At 37.7% G+C, this 10953-nt stretch overlaps 1 long non-coding RNA gene across 1 annotated transcript in view; it reads right to left on the bottom strand.

Annotated features, from left to right (window-relative positions):
* Positions 1–7958: 7958 nt before the first annotated feature.
* Positions 7959–10953, bottom strand: part of LOC125103176 (uncharacterized) — a 123813-nt gene continuing 120818 nt past the window's right edge. The window contains exons 4-5 of the long non-coding RNA XR_007128305.1: positions 9471–9569; positions 7959–8010 (exon numbers count right to left, since the gene is read on the bottom strand). This is a non-coding gene — a long non-coding RNA (uncharacterized LOC125103176). The remainder of the gene's footprint in view (positions 8011–9470; positions 9570–10953) is intronic.

Here is a 10953-nt window from a genome sequence, read left to right as displayed (position 1 = left end):
CATGAGTGTCAGCCACACTGTTTTACAGAGTCATAGTGTGGTTATTCTCAGGACTGTGTCATATTTTGTTGTGTGAATATACCATAGTTTCTTTATTCATTATACTTTTAATGGGCATTTAGGTAGTTTCCAGTTTGGGGCTATTATCAATATGGTTCCTAGGAATACTCTCTAGCACTGTCTTTGGTGAACACATGTACACATTTCTGGTGACTGTAAGGTAGTTCATGTTCAAGTTTCACAGATACTGCCAGTTTTCCAACCAGCTACCTTTCCCACCAAGAGTATATTTTAATTCCTGCACTCATTCCTTTCACCAAAAGTTGCTATTTCCCTTCTAGATTATTTTATTCATTCTTGTTTATATTTACTTATATCTCATAGTAGGTTTGTTTGTATTTCCCTGGAGATTAATGAGATTGAGTGCTTTTACACTTATTAATTGACCATTTGGATATTCTGTTTTTGTAATATCTGTTCAAATTTTTACTCATTTTTCTATTACGTTGTTTTTTTTTTTTTGTAATGATTTGTAGAAATTCTTCATGAATTGCTAGTGTCTTCTACTTGAAGCTTTCCTGTTCTTTCTCCTATCATTCCTTTTGATGGACACATTTTTTTTAAAAAAAAAGCATTGTGTAAAAAGATACCCATGAAGTTACTTAACACATCTATCATTTCACATATTCCCCACCTACCCCCTTTTTTGGTAAGAACATTGGAGTTCTACTCTTAGCAAATTTCAGCTATACGATATAGTCAATCAACTATAGTCTATGAAGTCTATCAACTATAATCACTATGTCATACATTAGATACTCAGACCTTACTATCTTATAACTAAAAGTTTGTGCTTTTTACCAACCTCTCCCATATTTTAATACATTCTAACTTATGAATTTTTATACTTATTTTTTTTGTTCTGATTAATAACTCTTTGGCTAATTTGCAATAATGAAGATATCTGTTGCTTAATAGTTGGAAATCAGCACCAACAATAAAGGTATACAAAAGGAAAAATATAATTCAGTTTGATTAATCAAATGCAATTAAGCAAATTACTGACTAACAAACATGTAGAGAAGAATCTTTTAGCTTAATAATCAGTCACTTTAAATCATGTCAATTTTGGGGGATGAAATAACACGCTTGTTTTTCCCTTTCTTATATATCTAATTTCAGAAATATTAGCTTACCTACAATGACAGGCTTTATCCTTTCCTACATGCCACCAAAAGAAATAAAAAATGTAGCTTTTAAAAGATTGTAGAGGACACAACTTGTAAATGGGATAATGTGAACAATTTCAAGGTAGGAAGGAATTAAGAGACAAAGAGAAAAAGTAGGTTTGTGACTAAAAGTTTGCAGTTGTACATATATATTGGAAAAAAGTCAATATAACATACTCCTCTGTTTTCATCTGTGGACATTTCTAGTAAATACTGAAGTTCAAGCAATTGCCTTTTGGTGTATAAGGGCTCCTTCTTTGCATGTCGAATGTTGTTGAACACCAGACTGAAACAACACTCTTCATCATTCTTCCCTGGCCCAATAAAGCTAGTGTTTTGACATAAGAATAGACTTAACAGATTTGGTCAATTCTATTTTTTGCTTCTGGTGTTAGTCAATCAAAGCAGTCTGCAACAAGCATGTACTGCAACACCTACAGTTGATTTGGAAATATTAGCCACAAATCAAAAAATACTCAGGAGTAAGGAATTTTTTGAGTAAGGATTTGGGTTTAGATGGGAGAAAAAAGTTTTTTGTGATTTTTGTGAGAGCTCTTGGAAGCTGAAACATGCTTTGGAGTTTAGGGAATTTTTGAGGATAAGAATTGGTCATAAAATGTCTGAGGGTCCTATACAGGAAGAATGGAGGAAGACATTCTTTCAGCTTCTTCTGGTCTTGGAAGCTCCTCATCTTTCCATCCATTAATCCCTTCCAGCTCCAACCATGTTGATGAAAATGGCATTTTTCAAAAGCACTGGAACAAACAATCCTACAATATGTATGGAACCAGAAAAGACCCTGAATCACCAAGGAAATGTTGAAAAAGAAAAACAAACCTGGGGGCATCACATTGCCTGATTTTAAGCTATATCACAAAGCTGTGATCACCAAGACAGCATAGTATTGGCACAAAAACAGACACATAAGTCAATGGAACAGAATAGAGAGCCCAGATATAGACCCTCCAATCTATGGTCAACTAATTTTTGACAAAGCAGGAAAAACTATCCAATGGAAAAAAGACAGTCTTTTCAATAAATGGTGCTGGGAAAATTGGACAGCTATATGCAGAAGAATGAAACCCGACCATTTGCTTACACCATACACAAAGATAAACTCTAAATAGATGAAAGACCTCAATGTGAGATAGGAATCCATCAAAATCCTAGAGGAGAAGATAGGCAGTAACCTTTTTGACAGCAGCCACAGCAACTTCTTCAAAACACTTCTCCAAAGGCAAGAGAAACAAAAATGAAAATGAGCTTTTGGGACTTCATCAAGATAAAAAGCTTCTGCACAGCAAAGGAAATAGTCAACAAAACAAAGAGACAACCCACAGAATGGGAGAAGATATTTGCAAATGGCGCTACAATAAAGGGATGGTATCCAAGATCTATAAAGCACTTCTTATACTCAAACACCCAAAAACTAAATAATCACGTCAAAAATTGGGCAGAAGGCATGAACAGACACTTCTCCAAAGAATAGATACAAATGTCTAGCAGACACATGAAAGAATGTTCAACATCATTAGACATCAGGAAAATTCAAATCAAAACCACATTGAGATACCACCTTACACCAGTTTCAATGGCAAAAATTGAACAAGGAACAACAAATGTCGAAGGGGTTATGGAGAAAAGGGAACGCTCTTACACTGTTGGTGGGAATGCAAGTTGGTGCAGCCACTTTGGAAAACAGTGTGAAGGTTCTTCAAGACATTAAAAATAGAGCTACCCTATGACCAAGCAATTGCACTGCTGGGTATTTACCCCAAAGATACAGATGTAGTGAAAAGAAAGGCCATATGCACCCCAATGTTCATAGCTGCAATGTCATAGCAGCCAAATTGTGGAAGGAACAGAGATGCCCTTCAACAGATGAATGGATAAAGAAATGGTCCATATATACATCAGAATATTACTCAGCCATCAGAAAGGATGAATACCCAACATTTGCATCAACATGGTTGGAACTGGAGGAGATTATGCTAAGTGAAATAAGTCAAACAGAGACAATTATCATACAGATTCACTTATTTGTGGAACATAAGGAATAGCATGGAGGACATTAGGAGAAGGAAGGGAAAAATGAAGTGGGGGAAATCACAGGGGGAAAGGAACCATGAGAGACTATGGACTCCAAGAATCAAACTGAGGGTTTTAGAGGGGAGGAGGCTGGGGAGATGAGTGGGCCCGGTGATGGGTATTAAGGAGGGCACAGATGGCACGGAACACTGGGTGTTATACGCAAACAATGGTATTAAGGAGGGCACAGATTGCATGGAACACTGGGTGTTATATGAAAACAATGAATCATGGAACACTACATCAAAAACTAATGATGTACTGTATGGTGACTAACATAACATAACAAAAACATTATTAAAAAAGATTTTTTTAAATGAAATATTTTAACTACCCTGGTATGAATGGCACGGAAAACCTCGACTACTTGGTTGCTTTCTCTCATTCTCATGGGAATAGACCGGGGGGGGGGGGCGGCGGGGGAAGCAAATGCCTCTGGGGATAAATGCATCCTCTCTAGAACTTGGTTTCTGCCTCTTGGGACCATCCCCTCTTTCTCTGGATTATTTTGGTTGTGTTGTTTCATTTGCTGTTTGTTTTCAATCTATAATTAATGCCCCCAAAGATTTGGGAGGTTCAGTTTATGTTTATCTTGGAGGGTTAATCTGAATTGGTTTCTGTAAAAGAGGTTCTTTATTTTTTTTTCTAAGCCTTCAGGGCAAGAGGCAAAAGTTAAATGACCCCCTTCACAGGAAGAAACTCAGAATCAGAGTGGATACTGAAGGCACTAAGATTTCTTTATCTGTTTTCATACTTCATCTTTCTGGAAGAGTCTTAAATGAGGCTAGATCCTGGGGGTTTCCCCACTTTAAATGTGCCTTTTAAAGATCCAAACTTGAGTTGCTCAATTCATATTACCAGCTACCTTTCTAACCACTTCTTAATGTGATGTGTCATCAGAAGTCTATGAAATTAAAGCAGTCCCTTTTTAATTTCCTTATTGTGATATGTAGGTAATAATAAAGAAACACTAGGATCTGCATTTTTATGAAATTTGGATTGTAGAAAGTTAAGCAGTGGGTCACTGAAGGAGACCAAGCAGAATAGAAATTTCACTGGGATGTTGAGAAATAAAATAGAACAAAGTAATGAAAATGTAATGGTGCTTTAAAAAATGAGTTCTTGATTATTTTGTGGGGGAATGAATTCTAAATGAATCCTTGAAGACCTCCAGTCAGCACTTGTTTCCACCTCACAAAGAAGAGCATAAGTCCCCAGAACATGTTGGAGCAGAGAATATTTGAAAAGTGGAGGTAAGCACTGCTGAGTTATGATGTAACACATATTTGTAAGGGTCTCCTACAGCCTCCCCTCAGTCTCTCCATAGGAAACTGTCTCTTTTAAGCATGTGCTATTCCTTGATATCACTTGGGAGGTTGTGATATTGATCCATTCTTAAAACATGACACTGAGAAAATGGGCTGTCCACATCTGTCTCCAATTGAAAGGACATCCTTGGAGTAGCTGTTGGTGGTAAAGAATTTAGGTCCTAGCCATCTAACATCCACCACACCTACTCTGTTTTCAAGAACCCCATCACCACTGAGCTTGGCTCTATTTTTTCATATGTGGGAAGATCTCTTCCTTTGATCTAAGCACTCACATGTGAGTTTTACTGATGGTAAGGAGTTTGAGTCAAGACATAAGACAGGGATGGGTATGTGATGTCTATGAGAACACACACATGTGCTTTTAAGGACTTCAGCATGAGATAGATTGCTTTGGCTCTCCTATGAATCCGTTAGGTTTTTGAAGGCAGAAAAATTTTTTTAAATCCTCTATTCATCATCTTACTTAGCATGGCACTTTGCATATTGAAGATGGTGAACACAGTGAATGGATCATGTTTCTATGAGTTGTATAGCATGTTTACAAGTGGGGTTAAAGACCTTGTTTCTGGAGTCAAATAGCCTGGATAGATTGCTGGCTGTTCCATTTGACTATTGTTTAACCTTATGCAAGTCACTGGACCTCCCTGTGTCTGGGTTTCCTTGAAGATAATGTCACCTATTTCAATGACTGTTGTGAGCATTAACTGAGTTAATATATGTAAAGGAAGACTATGCTTGACGTGATCAGCGCTCAATAAACTTGAACTCTGTCTTATTATTATTAGCTACAGTTTACAGGGGTCCTTCCAGTGACTCATTTGGTTCTCCCAAGAATCCTGTGAAATGTGAAGGATATACAGGTTTACTTCATTTTGCAGTCGGAAAGACTAAATCTTACAAGTTACCAGTGGTATGCACATAAATGCCGCCTCCCAAACCAGTAGTCTCACCATCACCATATCTTGCCTATTATGTACACTCTATCGTCCTATAGATAATTTAAAAATGCATGAGTATTTACAAGAAAGAATCACAGAAAGGTAGAAGCATTGGCTCCTGAGATTACACTGGGAGCCCACACTGATTTAATTTTTACCATGGTCATGTGTCTGATTAGAGAGGGGAAGCAGCAGAAATGGTGTGAAATATATAAGAGGCCACCCACATCTCTACAGATGGATAGACATGGCTCTGGTTCCCTCAGAGATGAAACTATTCTCAGCAGTGATGAAAACCAATTTGATCCTTAAAGGCATATCATTCTTGGGGAACTGGCCAATATTTCTGTACAGTTTTTGTCCCTGAGGTTGTTTTACCAAAGTTCTTTTATTTCTGTCTCTGTCATGTCCTCCTTTCTCTACCCTATCCCTGACTTGGGGCTTTGCATATAGTGAGTGTTCATTAAATAATAGCTGAACAAATAAACAAATGATTAACCAGTATATGAGTAGGAAAAGAATTACAAAAATGTGAAATTAGAAATTCACTTTGTAATTTTACATAGTCCTTGGTTAAAAAAAAAAGTGGAAGAAAAACTAGGCATAATCACTGAAATAAAACTTTGGAATTACCAGTGGATTTAATGGATGTCTCCTATCCTGCTTTACCATTAGGTTAACATAAAAACAATCTATTTAAAGGCCTAAATGTGAGATCTGAATATAAAAATCCTAGAAGAGAGCATAGGCAGTAATTTCTCTGACATAGGTCATTAACAACATTTTTCTAGATACGACTCCTGAGGCAAGGGAAATAAAATAAAAAATAAACTATTAGGACTACAACAAAATGAAAAGCTTCTGCATAATGAAGGAAACAACAAAATTAAAGGGCAATTTACTGAATGGGAGAAGATATTTGTAAATGACACATCCAATAAAAAGTTAGTATCCAAAATATATAAAGAACTGATACAACTCAATACTCCCCCCCAAAATAGTCCAATCTAAAGATGGGCAGAAGAGAGATGTCTGGGTGGCTCAGTCAGTTAAGCATCTGACTCTTGATTTTGGCTCATGTCATGATCTCAGAGTCATGAAACTGAACCCCACTTTGGGCTCCACGTTCTGTGCGAAGTCTGCTTGATATTCTAACCCCCTCCCTCTCTCTCCCCCTCTGCTCCTCTGCTCCTCTGTTTGTGCTCTCTCTCTATTTCTCTCTCTAAAATAAAATAAATAATAAAATAAAATCTTTTTAAAAATGGGCAGAAGACATGAACCGACATTTCTCCAGAGAAGACATATAGATGGTTAATAGACACATGAAAAGATACTCAACATCACTCATCACCAGGGAAATGAAAATCAAAACTACAATGAGCTATCACCTCACACCTGTCAGAAAGGCTTAAATTTAAAAAAAAAAACAAACAAACCAAAAACCACAAGAAAGAACAGGTGTTGACAAAGATGTGGAGAAATAAGAACCCTCATGCACTGTTGGTAGGACTGGGAACTGGAGCAGCCACTGTGGAAAACAGTATGGAGTGTTCCTCAAAAAGTTAAAAACAGAACTACTCTACAATACAGTAATAGCACTTTTGTGTATTTACACCCAAAATACAAAAACATGAATTCAAAGGGATACATGCACATCTATGTTTATTGCAACATTATTTACAATAGCCAAGATATAGAAACAGCCCAACTGTCCACTGATTGATGAATGGATGATGAAGATGTGGTGCATCTACAAAAGAATATTACTCAGTTGCTGTGAAGTGTGTAAACCTGGCGATTCACAGACCTGTACCCTTGGGGATAAAAATATATATATGTTTATAAAAAATAAAAAATTTAAAAAAGAATATTACTCAGCCAATCAAGAAGAATGAAATCTTGCCATTTGCAATAGAGTATATTATGTTACATGAAATAAGTTGGTCAGAAAAAGACAAATACCATAAGATTTCACCCATATGTGGAATTTATTTTTTTATTTTTTTTTTTTTTTAAAGATTTTATTTATTTGTCAGAGAGAGAGGAGAGCGAGCGAGCACAGGCAGACAGAATGGCAGGCAGAGGGAGAAGCAGGCTCCCCGCCAAACAAGGAGCCCGATGTGGGACTCGATCCCAGGACGCTGGGATCATGACCTGAGCCGAAGGCAGCTGCTTAACCAACTGAGCCACCCAGGCGTCCCCATATGTGGAATTTAAGAAACAAATGAACAAAGGGGAAAAATGAGAGAGAGAGAGAGAGAAAAGAAACCAAGAAACAGACTCTTTACTATAGAGAAAAACTGATGGCTACCAAAGGGGAGGTGGGCGGGGGATGGCTGAAACAGGTAGTGGGAATTAAAAGGTACACTTACCATGATGAGCACTGAGTAATATATAGAATTACTGAATCACCACATTGTATATCTGAAATGAATAGAACACTATATGTTAAAGATAGTGGAATTAAAATAAAAATAGAAAAATCCATTTAGCTTTTTTAGAATAAAAAAAATTTAACCAATGTAATATATATTTTTAAAATTTTTATTTATTTTTTAAATTTCTTTTCAGTGTTCCAGAATTCATTGTTTATGCAGCACACCCAGTGCTCCATGCAATATGTGCCCTCCATAATACCCACCACCAGGCTTACCCAACCTCCTATCTCCCGCCCCTCCCAAACCCTCAGATTGTTTTTCAGAGTCCACAGTGTCTCATGGCTCATCTCCCCCTCCAATTTCCCCCCACTTCCTTCTCTCCATCTCCCCATGTCCTCCGTTTTATTTCTTATGCTCCACAACTAAGCGAAACCATATGATAATTGACTCTCTCTGCTTGATTTATTTCACTCAGTATAATCTCAGCAAGCTGTACCACTCCCAGTAATCTTAGCCCCCTTCACCTACTTTACTTTCATTTTTTGTAGCATTTCCTACCTCCTACCACAAAATATAATTGACTTATTATGTTCATTGATTACCGGACTGCCCACCCCTAGAAACTGACCCCTCCTGAGAATTAGAATCTTTGCCTGCTAATTTGTCTCAGGATCCTAGAACAGTTCTTGGCATGTATTGGTATTCACTAAGTACATTTTGAACAAACATTTAACAGCTCCCTTGTATATGCAAGGCAATGTGAATGATGGTGTATATATAGATAAATAATGAATGAAAGACCATTTCTATGAATATATATGGGTATATATATATATTCATTGATACAAAAGGCTTAGACATTTATATATATATAATATATTAAATTTAAAATATTAAATAGGACACCTGGGTGGCTCAGTCAGTTCCCAAGCTTAGGTTATGATTCCAGGGTCTTGGGATCGAGTCCCACCTGGATCAGCTCCTTGCTCAGCAGGGAGTCTGCTTCTCCCTCTCCCTCTGCCACTCACCCTGCTTGTGCTTGCTTTTTCTCTCGTTGACAAATAAATAAATAAAATCTTTAAAAAAATAAATAAAATATTAAACACATATGATATGTGTTTATGCTATGCTCATCTCACCTCTGCAGGACTTCACCCAGCCTGAAATATGCCTCTTCCTCCCCACTCTTTCCCATGCTTTAGAACACAGCTCACAAACCAGAAGTCTGAAAGTAGCATCTGGTGTGCACATGTTTACTGTTGGATTTAGGGGGTTTGAACATTCTTTAAGCCAATTGCCAATATTTAGAAATCTAGAAAATTCTCATAAATACCCAGATTTCCGACTTCTCTTGAAAAACCTCGGAGTATCTGTCAACACTGGGGTGGCATTCCCATATGGCCTTGCTAGGCTGGGGCTGAGCAGCAGCTGGCCTGTCAGATAGTAGAAAAGGACTGTGCCCTCATGGTTATCAGCATCCCCAATGGGTTCACCTCACCTACTCACTTCCCTGCCCAGTGCTGGAGGGGCTGGGTTTACAGCCCCTGCTTTGTTTGCTCCTCTGTTCCATCTCCTATGGTAGGAATTTGACACCACTGCAAACTGCTAGAAAGACAGGAATACATAATCATGTTCAATTCAACTGATTAGTTAGTTACACACTCTTTTTACATGTAGGGTCTGGCTTGTATATAAAGGGGAATTGCCTTTATGAATTTTATTTTGTCTTCTGAATTTTATTCTTCTACATTAATTATTATGTATAATAGCAAAACCCAAGGTGATTAGGGCTCCATTTCTTCTCCAACTTTATACCCAGTCTTCTTCTCAGCCTAAGAAATGTGTTTTGTTTTTAGCTTGAAACATGGCTTCCTTCCAACTGGGAGGTGGCAGCTGAAATTGAGACAAGGTGCAAAATTCCTTCATTGCCCTCCAATACTATGTGCTCATTAGCTACATGATCTCAAAAATACTGTTGTCTTTGAGAAAAAAAAATGTGACATTAGGGAATAATGGCTCAGCATGTCATAAAACATATTTTTGATGATTGTCCTTCTTTGAAAGACAAGCCTGCCACTTAAACTTGCCCAGGATTATTTATTAGGCAAGTATGCCTTTCATTTTAAAAATAATCTCCTATATGTGTCACTTTGGGCAAAGTAGAACTGTAGGCTTCTCCATCTTGTTACTACAGAGGGGTTGTTGTCTGATATATGAAAGCAGCAAGATGTAGCCCAGCACACTTGTTTAGATCAAATGAAAACACACATTAAAAAAAAAAAAAGAAAGGCAGACATCTTGACATCAGTGGATTAAAGGATACTGCTCACCTTACCCTCTCCACCCTGAAAGGAGAACACATGATGTAAATAAATCTCCTTTGGTTATTTCTCCATTCTTTTCTTTTTCCTTCCTGCTGTTTCTGCTGACAAGGATGAATGGGCTATAATGTGAGAGTTAATTCACAGCAAGGGACACTGAGCCAACCATAGGAAAGGGTGGGCAGAAAAGTAAGTTTTCATTGTTTTGAAACATTGGTAAGTAAATTAATTAAAATCTTGTCACCCCCTACTGCAGTTTAAATAACTCAGTGCTCAGTAAAGGGTAATTAGTTTTAAGCAAAAGAAGAAAACAAATGGCTGAAAACAGCTGAACATATAAATATTCAGTAAACCAGATGCTGAGTTGACTGCAGTGGAATGGTGGGAAGAGGAGCTCCTGGGACCAGGGTACTCTAAAGGTGGGGGAAACCATTCTAGGCTTGATTGCTGATGAAAGTGACCCAAATCCAGTGTCAACGATGCCTGGTGATTTTAGCACCCAGGGGCAGTTTGATCTTGTTGGTGGATTGTTGTGTTTGAAATTTCCAGGAAATGCTTTTGGGCAGATGGGCACAGCAGCCAAGGGGTGAGGATCCAATTTAGAGTCCTGTAGGAAGGGGAACACTGGCAAGAGCTAGCTGACTATTGGGCCCTCACTGAGGAGTTTC

The sequence above is a fragment of the Lutra lutra genome, chromosome 6 (assembly GCF_902655055.1).
Source record: "Lutra lutra chromosome 6, mLutLut1.2, whole genome shotgun sequence".
Lineage (NCBI taxonomy): Eukaryota > Metazoa > Chordata > Mammalia > Carnivora > Mustelidae > Lutra > Lutra lutra.
Note: the sequence above shows the minus strand (reverse complement) of the source record. Positions and strands in the feature narration are given on the sequence as shown.